This window comes from Lissotriton vulgaris, unplaced genomic scaffold, assembly GCF_964263255.1.
Source record: "Lissotriton vulgaris unplaced genomic scaffold, aLisVul1.2 SCAFFOLD_1316, whole genome shotgun sequence".
Lineage (NCBI taxonomy): Eukaryota > Metazoa > Chordata > Amphibia > Caudata > Salamandridae > Lissotriton > Lissotriton vulgaris.
This window is the reverse complement of record NW_028253720.1, coordinates 344,806-363,011: the sequence shown is the minus strand read 5'-3', so window position 1 is coordinate 363,011 and position 18,206 is coordinate 344,806. Positions and strand designations below refer to the sequence as shown.

The window sequence follows — 18,206 nt, the reverse complement described above, 5'->3', positions numbered from 1 at the left end:
TCCCATTATTTTCAAAATATGTTTAGAGCTTCTCGTTGTTCAAAATATAGGAATTTCTGATATTTATTTCTTCCAATGCACTTCATTCGATGACATCTCGTGCTCCGGTGCAGGGGGCAGTGTCTGTCCTTCGCGCATGCGCGGCTGTGAATATAAGGCCTGATAGCAGTGTCTATTCTCCTCGCATGCGCAGCTGGTAATACTAGCCCCCCCAGCAGTGTCTGTCCGCTGCGCATGCGCAGTTGTTTAAGACTCCCCAGTAACCCTCGCTCGGGTGCTGCGCAGTTGGAACGCAGTGTCAGTTCCCCACGCATGCGCAGTTGTTAATTAATAGGTAATCTTCAGCGGTGCCTGTCCCCAGCGCATGCGTAGTTAATGCAAAGCCTCTAACGCGCGCTGATAGGTTGTTTGGCACAGGCCAGGCGCCATTGACAGATCACTGGGTGTCCAGGTGGGTCTGGGACAAGGTGTCTCAGTTTCTAGTTGCTGAGGGGGCCCCAAGGCGGGTGTTTGAAGAGTGGATACTGTTAAACGGAATTTCAAAGCACCTGGCTTCTTGTTCGAGGTATAGTGGAGTGCATTCTGTCTTCTCATTTTTCTGCTAAATGTAACACAATGTTTACAATAGAAACTGATTCTAGTGTTATTTCTTACAGCTCGATGTTTCCACAAAGCAAATGGTGCAAGCACATTAGTTGTGAAGTGTTCACAGCTCTGGGGCCTATTTCCTTTAAGTGCTTAACTCTACAAGATGCTTACACTGCAGAGTTATCAAAATTATTTAGATTCTAATGGGAGAACTGTGAAAAGTAGTACATTCTACCTGGTCTTTTCTCACTGGTGCATTGCCCCAACCCCGAGAAAGATGTGTGTTCACGCCCTTGGATTTGTAAGCGCTGGACATGTGCATTGACCTGCCATTTGCACATTTGTGTCTAAATGACCAGCCTGTGGCCTGCTGAGTTATGTGCCACCCTCTTTGTTTTATCAAAAATATATGTATTGCTTTAGCACAAAAATGCAAAAGGTGCACATGGAAAAGAGTTTGTTTTAAAAAGGTCGATATTGCTCATGGTAAATTGAAACTAGCATTTGTTAAGTTATGTTAATTTTGACTTATATAGCGCCAAATCACCGTCAGGTCTCTAGGCGCTAATAACAGGTGGGAAGAAACAACAGCTGAGTGGATGGAAAATACGACACCTATTGCATTGCAAATGCCTGTTTGTAAAACTCTTATGCAGCGCAGTAACTTTAATGTTGTCCGGGCCCCTTTTCTTAGACGAGCCGTCTCTAAAGAAAGGGGTGAGTCGCCATTAAAGTGAAAGAACAGTATGGGGCGCTTTTACAAAACAATCATTTGCAATGCAATAGGTTTTGCATTTACACTAGTTTGAGCTATTGACATTACAAATAACAATGCCTTTCATTTTTGATTTGTTTTTAAAACATAAATAAAAGGCATTGTCATTTACAATACAAATAGCTTAAACTTGTGTAATTGCGAGCCCTATTGCATTACAAATGCTTGTACATAGATTGGTAAACAGAAACAGGCTGTCTTTTACTCAATGCAAACATGGAATGGGAGACAGATGTATTGATACAAAAACAGTCAGACACATCAACACAGCTCCCATTTAACGTCACAGCTACACCTGCCAACTTTTGGAATAGCGGTATTTCATTTCTTTCTTTTACCAATCAAGTGGCATAACGTATGCAAAATGAAGCCGCATCTACTGTAGTTAAATTAAGTAAGCCATCCCTTTCCTCGGGGCAGGAAAACAATGCAGCAGAAGAGAAGTGCGCACATGCTGCTGCTGTTAACCTGCTGCTCGCGGGTGTCTCCGCTCCAGATACAAGCTTCCTAGGACCGGGTTCTGGCATTTCAGCCGTCTTCAGCCAGGCTTGCTTGAATCCAGTGGCAAAGTGAGCAAGGGACTCATGTCTGAGCATACCCTTCCAACTTATGGCGAACAAAGCGGTACAAATGGGGGTGGTGATGGACCGCTTTGTTCAGCTGAAAGGCCAGAAACCGGTCCTAGGAAGCTTGTTTCCGGTCCAGGGAAGGCAAGGCTTGGCAGTTCGAACTGGACTGTTCCCATGAGGCATAGGGTCAGACTGATTTGCATATGGCCATGTCTGAACTGGGGTGGCAGAGTGGGCTAAAGAACGGTGATGGATTAAACCCAGATCTGTTGACTGGGTGTGAGTGTTTGATTGGTTCAGATGCTCCGTCCATCACCACCCGTTTTTGTACCCATTTGAAACCAGGCATTTTCCCCTTTATTATGCCACTCCCTTCATGGTGACATCACTCTTTCCGGATGTGCTTCCAGGGTGAGCAATATTCCTCGCCCCGGCCAGCACATGCGAGGTATGTCTCTGACCTGCTGTGCCCTCGTCATCGTCCGTCCCTTGACGAAAAAAAACGAAAGAGTCAGACTGACTGAATTTAATTTGTGACACACGGGGCAGTGAGCAGTTCATTGATTTGACGCTGCTGCATTGCGTGCGTGTGGTACGTGGCTCTCTTGTCTTCCTCCCCGTCCCGACTCCTGAGGCTAGTGGGGCAACGCCCCATTCGGCCCTATGCATCAACGCCACTGCTTATACCACATGCAATTAATCCTCTCCAAAGCCAAGCCTCAAGAATTCCTGGGTGTGAAGGGCGGCTGATTCTGATTGGGTGCTTGATAGTTTTCCAGAAACTCATGTTCTTGATAGTTCATGTTTGTCGGTAGTTAATTAAACATGCCCAGGGGTTTTATCTCTTCAGTTGACAGGAGCTGCAATAAAAGTTTCTTTGTCGTTGCAAAAAAATATGAATGGCCAACGAGCCTCTGTCTGTCAAAGAATGAAAGGGCTGGGGACTGTCATTCGTCTCACTGCTAAGCAGAGTCATGTCATGCTTCACCCTCCATCAGGCCTCTGATTTTAAGCAACATCGCCTAGAACACTGGGACTTCAGAGCCCATCCTTTTAATGAGGAAAATAAAACTACAAGTTCCATAAGCAATAGTGGTGGAAGGTGTCACGCAGGACCTAGGACAACATCGGATTCAGCACATCCAGTTCCATTTTTTAAGAATTTGACACAATATTGAATTTATAACCTTTGTTTTTTATGGTCATGAGTCAACAGGATACTAAAAACGTGTCTTTTATTTTCAAGGTTAATTAAGTAATGGTCACCAGCTTGGAAGCTCAGTTAATTCTTCAGTATTTGTCATTGATCTCCATGTGTGGCTGGTTTGGGTCTGCCCCCTGCATCGTTCCCGATAACTCACACAGGTAAGGAGCTTGTAGCAGCATCATGATAACCCCATACTCGTCTGTAAGAAGTGCGCTCCGAGGCAGGTATCCGATCATTTTTGTGAAACAAGCAAGCACCAATATCTGCTATGTACATTTGTTAAAATAAAACACAATCAATTCAATTCAAAATATACTTTATTCGGCATAAAGCAATACCATAAAAGTACAGTGTTAAAAAACAATATCTCATACATTATAAAAAACATACTAAAAACCTGTTTAACAACAATACATAAAATATAAATGATTCGGCACAGGGATGATCTTATAGAAATGACAAGGAGGTACCCGGTTAAAAATGTTTCATCCATAGTATAGTGCAAATCGGAGCAAATATTGAACACACAGGTCCATTATTCCTCCCCGCTACTGGCTCTGAGTTTCATCGCTAATCTTAGAAAATGTACTACACAGAAAAGTTTTTAAAGGTTCTACTGACAATTTCAGAAACAGTAGGACCACCTTAACTTGTTTGAACTTGGCCTTCCTTAAAATACCTTTTAAAAATAGTCCCCTAGGGTAAGCGTAAAATGGGCATAGTAGGACCAAATGGAGTGTATCCTGTGGAGACCGTTGGTCGCAGCCACAGGAGCCCTTACTCTCCAAATGCTTTGTATACCCTGCTGGAACCGCCAAAGTATGGTGTAACAAATCTAGCCTGAAACGGGTCATGAGAAATCTGTCTTGAGGATTGTAAATAAGACACAAATAAGGTTCCATGCCCAGGCACGACTTTGTTAACTGATGAGTTCTTACTGATGGCTTAGTCAGCTCTCTTGCTTTCCTATTTGACTTGGCTCTGTTTAAAAATTCTGACTTAATACGGCCCTTATCCTTAGATAGCAATTTGGTCGGTGGGTAAAATATTCAACACAACCCATGGCTAACAGGTTTTCCTTGATGTGTCTAATCCAAGGAATATTGTAACCCCGTGCCCGTGCAATGCAGTCTGATATTATTTGTTGACTTAACGCCGCCTCTGGGTTTGTCCATACCTTAATCCAGCATGCGAGGGGCTTCCATTGCAGCCTATCGCACAGACGGGTTATACCCAGTTCCTCATGAACCATGTAGGAGGAAATGCTTTGTGGGACTTTCAGTACCCGCCTCAAATATTTGTTTTCTTCTATTTGTAACTTAAGCGGATCTATAAAGCCCCAGACCTCACTCCCATATAAAACTTTGGCACAGCTTACAGAACTGTAGAGGTTCAGGATTTGTTCCGGAGCCCATCGGCCTAGCCTCTTTGCAAAATTCATAGTTGCCCCTGTTGAGTTAATTAGTTTATTGCATTTCTCCTCCACAAGGGCTTTAAAACGAAGGCGACTGTCGAACATGATCCCCAGATATGAAAATGACTTGACCTTTTCCAGTCCCTGTGTGCCTATTGTATACTTAGTTTTGCTGGATGGTCCTTACCCTACCTACATAACATATGATTTGGTGAGGTTCGGTGACAAATCTAAGCTATCCATAAAATGGACAAAGCCATCTATGAGGCGCTGCCATCCACGCGCAGTGCGGGCCAAGAGTACCGCGCCATCTGCATTCAGTAACACCGGTATCCCTCTCCTACCCATATGCGGGCAGTCCACCCCTAGAGCTACCAGCGCCTGGGTCAAACCATTTATATATAAAGTAAAGAGGAAGGGGGCCAAAATACATCCCTGCCTCACTCCCCTTGAGCATGGGACGTGGTCTGTGACTTTTCCCTCCTTATCAAATCTGACCTGGGCAGAAGTATTCTGATGCAGTGTCCGTAATATATTTACCAGACCAGGGTCAACTCCCAAGGCCCCCAATTGTCCCCACAATTTCTTCCGATTTACTCAATCAAATGCCGCGGTGAGGTCCATGAAAGCCATGTACACCGTCCCCTCACTGGCTACGGTGTCCTTGGCTGCCAGGAGATATAAATTAAGGCATTGATCTGTGGTGGAGCGGCCGTGCCTAAACCCATACTGAGTATCCGTAATGATCTCATGTTCCTCCGCCCAATCAATCAATCGGTTAAGAATGGCCCTACTGAGCACTTTCACAGTAACATCAATTAATGAAATAGGCCTATAGCATTGAGGGCTATTTCTGTCCCCTTTTTTATTTAAATATGGGGACTATTGTGGCCGTACACCAGGATATTGGCATCATTGTTTGCACTGCGGTATTTGCACCCCGAGTTCTTTCTGGCTTAAGAGGAGATCTGGTGGAATCCCATCCGGCACTGGGGCCTTATTACGGGTTAGCCCCTCAATCACCGCCTTTATTTCTCCCAAGGAAAAGGTAATCTGGGGTGGGTTCCCACTTTTTAGTTCTCCAATGCTACCATGGTTATACAGCCCCTTGTAATGCTCAAGCCAGGTTTATGGGAGGATGTGGCAGGCCAGCTTGGGTTTATTTGAATCCTGAATGCATGGTTCATTAACAACTCTCCAAAAAGCAGTCGAGTCCTTTGTCTTGGCTGCTTCTCTCAAGTTTTCCAATGCCTGGTTCTGCAATACGGTTCTGCAGCATCTTAGTGTTTTATTGTACCTAGCCCTGCAGCTTGATACCTTCCCTCTGTCCCTAGGTACGCATTTCAGAGCCGATTTCAGATCCCTCAAGGCGAGGGTGCAGTCATGATCTAACCACCTTGGTGCACTGTGTTCCTTGTTGATCTTCCTGCCCCTAAGTAAGCAATCAATTTGTTTGGCCGCTCCCTCAAATGCCTTGATCAGGTCTGCCCCCTCAAACTCCAAGTCCAAACACTTCCAAACGTTGGACTCGGCCTGTGTCAGTAAGATTCTGTAAAATGCCTCTCTGTCCGTGTTGACCCACCTTAGTCTCCTACCTTGGTCAGTGGCTTTAATCAAACCTCCGGCCCCCCTACATTGTGATAGAAGTACCGTATTTGGATCTATGATGCACAGGAGAAGCCGGTTATGGTCGCTGGAAATGCTAACCTCTATCTCAAACTTTGTAACCTGACACTTTAACATGGGTGTAACGAAAATAAAATCAATGATGGTGCCCTTCGCCCTGCCTTTGAAAGTAGGGGTGACTTTGCTATTGCCCTCCCCACCAATCAAATCCATGGTATATGTTAGGGCATGCCTGCCCAGGATCTTATTCACCGCTCCTCCTTCCCTTGTGTGATTCAGGTGTCACCCCTCTACAATCGGGCAAGCCGACCTGCTCCCCTCATTTATTCTTAGGAAGGGGCATAAGTGGCAATTGAGCTCCCCTGCTAATACTAGCTGGGAGCACAGTGCCCCTTGCTCCTCCATGCCTGCCAGCCGAGCCCCTAATTCATTTAGGCTTTGGAGAGTTTGTCCTGGAGTAATGGCATTATAGAAATTTACAACAGTTAAATAAAACCCTTATTACGATATGTGAGCCCCAGTGTGCAGTCCGAGGCCCATCTAAGTTCACTCCACCTTCCTGAGAGTCTGAGATCGACATAAATAGTCAGACCCCCCCCTGTGCCCTCCCCGGCGCTGACTTACGTGCAGGGACGAAAAACATTTTGTAGCCTTCTATTGCCTGGGTGTTACTATGTACCTCCCATGTTTCTTGTAGGAGGATTATTTGATGTTTCTTAATATATGTTAGCCAGTTTTGATTTTTGATTTTTGAGGCTAAGCCCGCTACATTCCAGGATATGATCTTAATCTCTCCCACTATTTGACTGCCTGCCGTGACAGTTGTAGGGTTAGTGGGCATTACAGGAACTTCACCCAAATTCCCTGCATCTTTCTCCACATTTCTCCCACCGGGCTCTATAACTCTCACATTGGCATTGAAATCATCGGACTGTGTGCGCCCTGGACCTTTATTGTCTCCTATTATGAGTGACCCCTCCCCCCTCGTGCTTTCTCGTCTTTCAACCCCCCCACCAGTCAATCTATTTAATTTAGGGCTGAAGCACAGTGGAGAGGTGCAAATCGGTTAATGAGTAAAACTAGCTGCCCCCTCCCATCTGATGCAATCCTATTCCTCCTATGGTCACCTTGCATATTCCTATGGGCCATATCCCTGTAGAAAGAAGCCAAGGGGAGCAGTCTGATACTGGACCCTCCATCCCCTTGGTATTGACCACTGGATTGACTATGGAGGAGCTCATTGACTAACTCTGGATATCTGAAATTCAAAATCACACAACCACCCGCAAAGCTCTTTCTGCTACTTCCTATCCAAGCCACCCTCCTTGCCATCAGAATATGTCTGTGTTGTGTGATATTGAAAGCCGTGTTTTTGACTAGCCAATGTGCTGTCTTGTTAATTAGAGTGCGCGGGGATTCCTCCCTCTCATCCCCGTTAGTAGGAACCCCTACAAGGACCACTGTGTAGGGGCTTGAGGCTGGTGGGAGATCCAATGTCGGTAAACTCCTAGTGCTCGGCACAGCGTCCGCTATTGTTAACTCCTATTCACTGACTATTGCCCTTCTTCCCTCCGAGCCCCTCTGGGCTGTGTCAGGACAAACTGTATTAGGTGGCCGCATTCTGTTTATGCTTAGGGTAGTCCCGTTCGTTTTACCCGCCAAGGCACCCTTGTTGGTGCCCTCACTGTCTTTGCCCAATCGCCCGCCTTCGCTGTGCCCCCCTCCTTGACCCTCATAACTAGTTGTGTGCTTTGAGTCTGATGAGGCTTCTGCTCCCCCCTCCTCCGGTCCCCTAATTCTACCTGGCACACTATTCCCCTGATCGCATAGCCGAGATGGTTTTTCCTCAATAACCTTAATTCTCTCGAGCACCGGTCCCAAATGGGTGGAAAAAAGGAGCTCTAAGTTTGACCTTAATAGATCTTCCATTCCTTGTCCGCTCCCCATCTTCCCACAGTTTGAACATTGCGTGCTACAAATGGGTCTCACGGCAGTGTTCACTCTGCTGATCTTTACGGCACCCTTCTGTTTTGATTTTGGCTTTGAAACAATCGGCCCCCTCCCCCCGATCGTGTGCCCCGGGTCTTTGTGTTAGCTAGAGGTGATACCAACTGCGTAGTACATGTGTCTTTTATTGCACCTTTTGATTTTGTGATCACTTCTCCGCCCCCCTTACTATGGTTCCTATACCTGAGTTGGCCCTAGAGGCTACCAACTCTGATGGCCCTTGTTCTGGCCTGTCAATCACTGGAGTGGACGCGCTGGAATTCTTCTCCACCTCTTCAAAACTAATGTGAGACCAGTCAGGGTCAGAATCCGTTATAAGTGGGTCATCAGGGTACATAGGTGAGCCACCCTCCTGTGTCATATGGGAACATGAACCATAGCACTAGTGATGCTGCCTCTATCTTGCTTTGATGGACCTTGGAGGATACTTTTACTTGGTGTTTTAGACCTCGCTATGGGGCCCATTGATGATCGCTTATGTTCTAGCAGTGTATCCAGCGACAATCTTTTTTCTGTGAGCTGAATTTCGTGGAATAATAGTGATTCTGCTCTTTGAAGAAATGCATCAAGGGTCCCCCTTAACCCTGCCCCTATCCCAGGAATCACCTTCCGCTTACTGAGTGGTGTTCGATACTCCCACCGGTTACAGCGCAGATGTGCTATAGAACTATGGTCAGGTCCTACGTTACATACAATACGAAAGACACTAAAAATGAAACAGAGTCCACAAAGCACAAGGCGCTGCCTCCCTAACTGCTAAAACTGATGTAATCAGCTATTACTTCCACTCATTCACTGGAGGACGTGTCCACAATGTGTATCCGGCTGTTTACTTACTGCCACTCTCGGTCTAGCGTCCGTCCCTATGGGAGGTGTCCTGTTTCAGACTCAAGGGGGGTGGCGCTACCCGGCCTCCTCCGGCCTTTGACGGGCCCGCCCTTGTCCTGCGCCACAGGAGCCCCAACGCTAATTTATCCTCGTTGGCCCGATGGAAATGCGAGAGCGCGCTGCCTCCTGGGAACTGCAGTCCCGACAGTCCAGCGCTCCGCAATGTGGATGGGGCGAAGTCCGTCAAAGAAGGCAGCCACAAACAACAAGCAGGTCACTGGGCAGCTCAGAGCAGCAAAGGGCAGGCGGAAATGACGGGTAGGTCAGAGGGGCAATCAAATCACAGTATACTGTTCCAGAGGTTCAGTCCCAGAGACATTATCTGTAACTGAACGCAGACACCCTAGGAAGCATGTGTTTTTAAGACAATTGCGTTCACTCACTTGAAGGTGACATGCTTCATCAATGGGCTATACTCCTCACCAGGCCGGCGCTACAATGCCTGGCGGGCACCACAAGAGGACACTTTGTCGGAGATCTTTTATTAAGTACTCGGGATGAGCATAGTAGGACAGAGGATGTTGTGTCATAAGATGTGAGATTGGTGAAAGTATGAATATAAGATCAACTATCGGCCAGTTGCCGCAATATAGTTCATGTGATCTTCCTGGTCCATGTTGAGATTAAAAACAGTGGCAGAAAAAATGAGGAACTAATGGCCCCTATCACTGTGTGAAAGTGTCGATCACCTATGGACCTGCTGGTAAGCTGGGGTCTATACTTCAGGTCAACTTTGTTCATGCCCTGTGTAGTCATGGAGCAATCAGTTGGCATTTCATCATGACCAAATATGGGAAAATGGGTAAATGTGACCTAATCTTCTCCACAGCGTGAGGAGCTTTGTAACTCAAAGCCCTGCACCGTGCATAGGTGATAAGGTGCCTATTACCATCTTACTACCACAGGTGAGCACTGTCTAACAGAGTGCACTAGTTCATGGTAACCCTCCTAAAATTCAGGACATTTTGACTTATCCAATAGTGCCGCATCAGAGGGCAACTGGTTTGAAAAGCACATGCTTCCTAGAGTGCCTGCGTTCAGTTAGAGATAATGTCTGTGGGACTGAACCTCCAGAACAGTATACTGTGAGTTGATTTATATGAAGAATGTGTATACTGGACTGTCATTTTCATCGTCATCTCTTGTGATATGTAAAATAATACACAGCACACCGGGAGGCCAACAAATCTATCATACATTTAATGGAAAAAAAATATTTTTTCTTTTTTTTAAAAGTTTTCAAAAACCTTTATTGAGGAACAAAATCATGGCAGACACAATACACCGAACAATTCCACAGCTCACATCAGCAAGACACAATTCAAGTCAGTTATTTAGTAACAGGCAGATTACATTGAATACATTTAATGCAAAAATAGAAAAAGGCCAAGCAAACTAACAAGTGACAATTGTCTTTGCAATGGACGAGAGCATCCACCCTAAAGCAATTTGAGTATATAATGCTAATGCTACACAATGTATTTTTACACACTTTTCTCCTAATACAAGTCAATGAAACATGAACACATGATAGAAACAGTTACTGAAACTACACTAATGAGTAGGAGGCAGGATCTTCTCTCGAGAGGAATGTGAGGAGTCTGTGAGGTGCAGATAAAAGATACACAGACAAGCTGCAGAACTCACTGTTTCTGGAAATAACACTTCTGTTTGTCAATATTCAATTTACTACAAGATGCAGGAAAGTGTGCAGATGGACATCACTAAGTAAAATGGTTCTGGGCCCTAATAGAATCAGGTAGAAGAGGTGTTGAAGGGTAGAGGGGTAGTAGAGGGTAATAGAGGAGTAGAGGGGTAGAAGAAAGGGAAGAGGTGTAGAGGGTTAGAAGAGGGGTATAGGGGTAGTAGAGGGATAGAGCGGTTGTAGAGGGGTAGAAGAGGTGTAGAAGAGGGGTAGAGGTATAGAAGAGGGGTAGAAGAAAGGTAGAGGGGCAGAAGAGAGGTAGTGTAGAGGTAGAGGGGCAGAAGAGAGGTAGTGTAGAGGTAGAGGGGTAGAAGAGAGGTAGAGGCATAGAAGAGAGGTAGAGGGGTAGAAGAGAGATAGAGTAGAGGTAGAGGGGTAGAAGAGAGGTAGTGTGGTAGAAGAGAGGTAGTGGGGTAGAAGAGAGGTAGTGGGGTAGAAGAGGAGTAGAAGAGAAGTCGAAGGGTAAAAGAGAAGTAGAGGGATAAAAGAGGGGTAGGGGTAGAGGAGTGGTAGAGGGGTAGAAGAGGGATGGTAGAGAGGTAGAAGGGTAGTAGAGGGGTAGAAGGTTAGAAGAGGGGTAGTAGAAGGGAAGAGGGGTGGTAGAGGGGATGAAAAGTAGGAGATGTTGAGGGATAGAAGAGAGGTAGAGGGATAGAAGAAATGTAGAGGGGTAGAAGAAAGGTAGAGGGATAGAAGAGAGATAGAGTGGTAGAAGAGAGGTAGAATAGAGGTAGAGGGGTAGAAGAGGTAGAGGGGTAGACGAGAGGTAGAGGGGTAGTAGGTTACAGGGGTAGTAGGTTTGAGGGGTAGTAGAGGTCGAGAGGTGTAAGGGGTAGAAGAGGGGTAGAGAGGTAGAAGAGAGGTAGAGGGGTAGAAGAGAGGTATAGGCATAGAAGAGAGGTAGAGGGGTGGGGTAGAAGAGAAGTAGAGGGGTACAAGAAGTAGAGGGGTAAAAGAGCGGTAGAAGAGAGGTAGTAGAGGGGTAGGCGAGCAGTGGTAGAGGGGGATGTAGAGGGGTTAAGGTATAGTAGAGGGGTGTAAGAGGGATAGAAGAGGGGTAGTAGAGGGTAGGGGTAGAAGAGAGGTAGAGGGGCATCAGAAGGGTAGTAGAGGGTTGTAGAGCAGTAGTAGAGGGGTTGTGGGGTAGTAGAGTGGTAGTGGGGGGTAGTAGAGGGGTAGACGAGGGGTAGTAGTGGGGTAGAGGGGTAGTAGAGTGGTAGAGGAGGGGTAGCAGGGTAGAAGAGTGGTAGAAGAGGGGTAGTAGAGCGGTAGAATGGTAGGAGAGCAGTGGTAGAGGGGTAGTAGAGGGGTTGAGGTGTAGTAGAGGGGTACACGAGGGGTAGAGGGGTCGGAGAGGGGTAGAAGAAGGGTAGAGGGGTAGAAGAGAGGTTGAGGGGTAGAAGAGGGGTAGAGGGTTAGAAGAGAGATTGAGTAGAGGTAGAGGGGTAGAAGAGAGGTAGAAGGGTAGAAGAGACGTAGAGTAGAGGTTGAGGGGTAGAAGAGAGGTAGTGTAGAGGTAGAAGAGGGGTAGTAGAGGGATAGAGGAGGGGTAGAAGAGTAGAAAAGGGGTAGAGGGTTATTAGAGGGTTTGAGGGGTAGAACGGGGTAGAGGGGTAGAAGAGGGGTAGAGCTGTAGAAGAGGGGTAGAGGGGTAAAAGGGGTAGAAGAGGGGTAGAAGGGTAGTAGAGGGGTAAAAAAAGGGTAGCGTTGTAGAGGGGTATAAGTGGGATAGAGATGTAGAGGGGTAGAAGGGTAGAAGAGAGGTCGAGGGATAGAAGAGAGGTAGAGTAGAGGTAGAGCGGTAGAAGAGAGGTAGAGGGGTAGAAGGATAGAAGAGGGGTAGAGGTGTAGTAGAGAGGTAGAAGAGTGGTAGAGGGATAGAAGAGAGGTAGAGTAGAGGTAGAGGGATAGAAGAGAGGTAGAGGGGTAGAAGAGAGGTAGAGTAAATGTAGAGGGGTAGAAGAGAGGTAGAGGGGTAGAAGAGAGGTAGAGGGGTAGAAAAGGTAGAGGGGGTAGAGGGGTAATAGAGGGATAGTAGGTTAGAGGGGTAGTAGGGTAGAGGGGTAGTAGAGGGGTACAAGAGGTGTAGAGGGGTAGAAGAGGGATATTAGAGGGGTAGAGGGGTAGTAGAGGGGTAGAAGCGGGTTAGAGGGTAGAAGAGGGTTAGAGGGGTAGAAGAGAGGTAGAGGGGTAGAAGAGAGGTAGAGTAGAGGTAGAAGGGTAGAGAGAGGTAGAGGAGTAGAGGAGAGGTAGAGGGCTAGAAGAGAGGTAGAGGGATAGAAGAGTAGAAGAGAGGTAGAGGGGTAGAGGAGAGGTAGAGGGCTAGAAGACAGCTAGAGGGATAGAAGAGAGGTAGAGGGGTAGAAGAGAGGTAGAGGGGTAGAAGAGAGGTAGAGGGGTAGAAGAGAGCTAGAGGGGTAGAAGAGAGGTAGAGGGGTAGAGGAGAGGTAGCGGGATAGAAGAGAGGTAGAGGGATGAAGAGAGGTAGAGCGGTAGAAGAGAAGTAGAGGGGTAGAAGAGAGGCAGAGGGGTAGAAGAGAGGTAGAGTAGAGGTAGTGGGGTAGAGTAGAGGTAGAGGGGTAGAAGAGAGGTAGGGATATATAGGCAAATGAAAAGGAATCTATCAACTTCAGGAATGTGACAGAAAGCTCTCGTATTTTGAAAGCTGATGACCCATGAGTTGAGAGGAAAGCCAAATAGCTCCTCTGCTCGTGAGAGCGCGCCCGAGCGCGTAACCGCAAGCTCTAGGCCACAGTTTTAGAATTTTCTGAAGCCCACTTACTAAAAGTCTCGCCAGTGCAGGGCATGCGCTGGCTCAGGTGAGACCTAAAAAGGTTGCTTTCTGACCCAAGCACTACCTTTTTGCCAAATTTGGGGTAATTCCGTTCTGTAGTTTCGGCTGTAGCCTTGCACAAATTTTCCTATGGGAAATTGATTTTTTTACTCTTATTTTTTTATTTTCTCAAAAACTACTGAACGGATTTACACCATTTAAAAAAGGTCGCGTTCTGAACCAAGCTCTACCTTTTTGCCAAATTTCGGGTAATTCCGTTCAGCAGTTCAGGCTGTAGCCTGTCGCAAAATTTCCTATGGAAATGAACATGGAGAAAACACATTTTGGGACCCCGCTTTTTTCTCGGCCCCTGCTTGACGAATCTCCTCCAAACTTTCAGGATAGGAGCTGACCTGGATAGACATCTTTTTGGGAAAATTTCAGGAAGATTCGACAAACGACGCCAAAGTTATTTGAAAATCAAAAAATGTTTTGCCTGTGGAAACTAGGTTCTAACTATAACATACCTACATATATATATATTCACGCTCCGGTTCAAATGAAGAAACACTGCACACGCAGGAGCCCCTTTCAAAGCTTCTTTATTGCAAGGACGCGTTTCGGCAAAGATTCCTTCCTCAGCTTGCTTAAAGAAAACGCCCTCTAACCAGTTAATGTATATTACCAAGTAGGTTGATGTGCATTGGTTGTGGTGGCTCGACATGGAAGCGTGGACATGCTGCATGACCTTTTGAAGAAGTGGCATGGGAAGCAAATGATAGAATTGGAGGAATATTTGTTTTTAAAAACTATGCATCCCACCTTACCAACGTTCTATCACCTCCCCAAGGTCCATAAGAACATTAACAACCCACCTGGAAGACCGATCATTTCGTCTATAGGGGGCTTAACTGAGAACTTGTCCAAATTTCTAGACCACTACTTATTCGAATTTGTGCTCTCTCTGAAGTCATATATAAGGGACACATCCGACTTCATTGAAAAAATTGAGAACCTACAATGGCATCCCACCTATGTACTCTTGACATTAGACATCACGAGTCTTTATACGTGTATCGAACACGAGAAGGGCCTATATGCTGTGAAATATTTCTTGGATAAGAAACCATTGAAATTTGCTATGCACAACAAAATGCTGCTGGAGTTGATCCAATTTTGTTTATATTATAACATCTTTTTATTTCAGGATCAAATATATAAACAACTGTCTGGTACAGCGATGGGCTCCTGCTCCGCCCCCAGTTATGCGAACTTGTTCGTAGACTGGTGGGAGGAGCAGGTAGCCTGGGCCCCGGAACATGAAACATTTAACAACAAGGTGGTTGCCTGGTATAGGTATATCGACGACCTATTCCTAATCTGGGATGGGTCGGTAGAAGAGGCAAAACAGTACATTCAATTATTGAACAACAATGATTGTAATCTGAGATTTACGGGGGATATCAGTCAAGAGCAGGTCAACTACTTAGACCTCCAAGTTACCGTGAGAGACGATAAGATATGTACCTCACTGTACCGCAAGCCAACTGCGGGAAACAGCGTGTTGCACGCTACTAGTAGTCCCCCCAAAAAACTCATTAACAGCATTCCTTACGGAGAACTACTCAGGTTAAGACGTAACTGTACCTTGGAGAAAGATTTTGAACAGGCAGCTAGGGAAAGTATGGACAGATTCTCTGAGATAGGATATAAACGTAACCTCTTGAACAATGCCCTCAATAGAGTAAGAAAACTTCTGAGACACTCTCTCTTGGAGAAATAATCACGTTAAAATATTGATGGTCAATTCCGCATGATTACTCCCTACTCGACCAACTCATGGAAACTGAGATCTATAATGCAAAAACATTGGCATATTCTAAAGACTGACCACATTATTGGTCCAGATATGCCAACTGTTCCACTAATTACCTTTAGCAAGGCCAGAAGCTTGCGTGACTACGTGGTTCAGAGCCACCTAAACCCCACACGCAAGAATCAGGGCACATTGAATGATGCAAAGGGCTTCTTCCCTTGCGGGAGATGTAAGGCCTGCGCATCTAGTAAACGAACATTATCATTCGAGGTGAGAGGCTGTAAGGGTGGAAAGAGGATAAATAAATTCATGTCATGCCACACAGACTATGCGATTTACTGTTTGATGTGTCCTTGCCAAATGAGATATATTGGCAGCACAATCAATCCGGTAAAACTAAGAGTGCTTGAGCACATGCGAGCGATCGCAAATAGGGATTTCTCTTATCCGGTTGCTCGACATTTTGCCATAAAGCACAATAGCAACAGGGACCTGTTGAGGTTTTTCTGTGTGGACTGTATATCCGAAAATCCACGAGGAGGCAACAAGTTACAGATGCTCAGGAGATTAGAATCCCGATATATTATAGACCTGGAGACTAAGGCCCCTGGAGGGCTGAATATGGGGGAAGAATTATCATCTCACCTGGGCTGAACGATATTTGTGGGTTTCCGTGTAATTGTACTTGCATGACCTTTGTATTTTTGGATTCTGCTATTTTGAACTTTATTTAACTGAATCTGGAGAAATAATTTACTGGATGAGGGGATTTGAAATTGTCTGGATGGGTGTTTGGAGCTAGCCTTAATGATGTGATTATGTGAAGGTCCATGGATATGATGTATTCTTTGGTAACTAGCAGCCTCATTGGCTGCAATCGACAATCCAGGGCAAGATCACGACGAGTAGACCGTTTGGTCTTCAAGTTGATATGCACAATCTTCTGTGCTTTAAATTAAAGGAATTTCCCCCATAAAATTGTGGAGTACCAGATGCACCATATCCATGCTCACAAAACAATTGCGAACATTTTCCATCAAGGTAAATGCAGGCTGATGTAATATCAACATCCACACTGGTACATTACACATTACAAGATGGCGCTGACAAAAATACTCACGTCAGTCCTATGTTTATGTTTATGTCCGTTACCAATGAAAAAATGTGATATAATGTTCGCGCTTCACGCGTTTTCATGTAAACACTGACGAAGGGAGTTTCTCCCGAAACGCGTCTGTTTGGACTAATAAATCCTTGCTGCTGAGTACCAGGAACCCCGAGAGTGCTGTATCTTTTTCCAAACCCGGCTGGGATTATTCTTGGGAAAGCTGAGCAATCATATTCATATATATATATATATATATATATATATATATATATATATATATATATATATATATATATATATATATATATATATGTATTACCTACTGGCAGTCGCCAGTAGGTAGTTATAGTTAGGTCCTATTTTCCATAGGAAATCCACAACATTCTATTTGGAATAACTGTGGCGCCGGTTGACGAATCTTCGTGAAATTTTTAAACTTGGTGGGGCGCTCCGGTTCGCTCCTATCCTGAAAGTCTTGGGGTGATTCGTGAAGCGGGGGCTGAGAAAAATGGGGGGTCCCAAAACGTGTTTTCTCCATGCAATTTTCCATAGGTACCATTCATCGCGGCTACAGCCCGAACGGCTGAACGGAATTACACCAAATTTGGTAAAGTTGTATTCCTTGGTTCAGACTCGTGCCTTTTGCTTATATGGTGTAAATCTGTTCAGTAGTTTCTGAGAAAATTACAATTAAAAGTACATATATATCTATGGCCTCAGTGGATCCGTGCATCTGTAAATTGAGAGTTTTACGCTGGGTGCATGGATCCGCCGTAAAAAATACCATAAAAACGAAGCGCGGGGTTCTGTGCTTGTTTAAAAATGAGCTACGTGGGAAGGAGAAATCCCGGGGTCTAAAATATTGCATTTGAAGCGGGGGCCGAGAAAAAAGGAGGGTCCCATAACGTGTTTTCCTATGCCCATGACACCCAGCTCATCCTCTCTCTCACCAAGGACACTACACAATCAGACAACAGTACATCTACTTCACCAGTTGGGTTTTACAATAATTGCACACAAATCTCACCTGTATCCGGCACAAGTACAATCTTATCTGGGAGCCTCCATCAACACTCTCAAAGCTCTAGCCACTCCCAATATAGCCAGGATTCACAATATCCAGGCCACACTATTACAATTTCAACCCAACCAATCATTACCAGCCAAAGTCTTCATGCAACTGCTTGGAATGATGGCATCCTGCGTTGCAATCGTACCTCATGCAAGGCTTCATATGAGTCCTCTGCCACAATGTCTAGTGAGTCAGTGGAATCAATCACAGGGGGCCAGATGTACGATGTTATTTTGCATGCGCAAACGGGTTTGCAAACCCATTTGCACATGCAAAATCGCTGTTGGCCATGTAAAATTTCAAAATAGCGAGTTCATTTGCTATTTAGGAAGTGAGAGTCTCAATTAGAAAGGTGCATTCCCTTCCTAATTGCGTTCGAAATGCTATGTGTGAATGTTTTGTGACCACAATTGCGGTCGCAAAACACTCGCAAATTACCACCCTCTTCAAGAGGGTGGTAATGCAGTCACAATTTCGAAAGGGGCCCAAGGGGACTCCTTCCACTTTGTGACTGTGTCTAAAAATATTTTTTACGGGCCGGCAGTGGTCCCAGGGACCACTGCCTGCCCTTAAAGAATAAAACTATGAAACTAAAACGTAAAAACAATTTTTTTTAATGCATCCCGTTTTCCTTTAAGAAAAACGTCAGCATTAAAAA

At 45.4% G+C, this 18,206-nt stretch overlaps 1 protein-coding gene across 1 annotated transcript in view; it reads left to right on the top strand.

Annotated features, from left to right (window-relative positions):
• The first annotated feature begins 430 nt into the window (after nt 1-430).
• LOC147660795 (uncharacterized) overlaps nt 431-18,206 on the top strand; it is a 62,663-nt gene continuing 44,887 nt past the window's right edge. The window contains exons 1-2 of the mRNA XM_086951460.1: nt 431-565; nt 3,179-3,297. The gene's annotated coding sequence lies outside the window, so the exon portion shown is untranslated. The remainder of the gene's footprint in view (nt 566-3,178; nt 3,298-18,206) is intronic.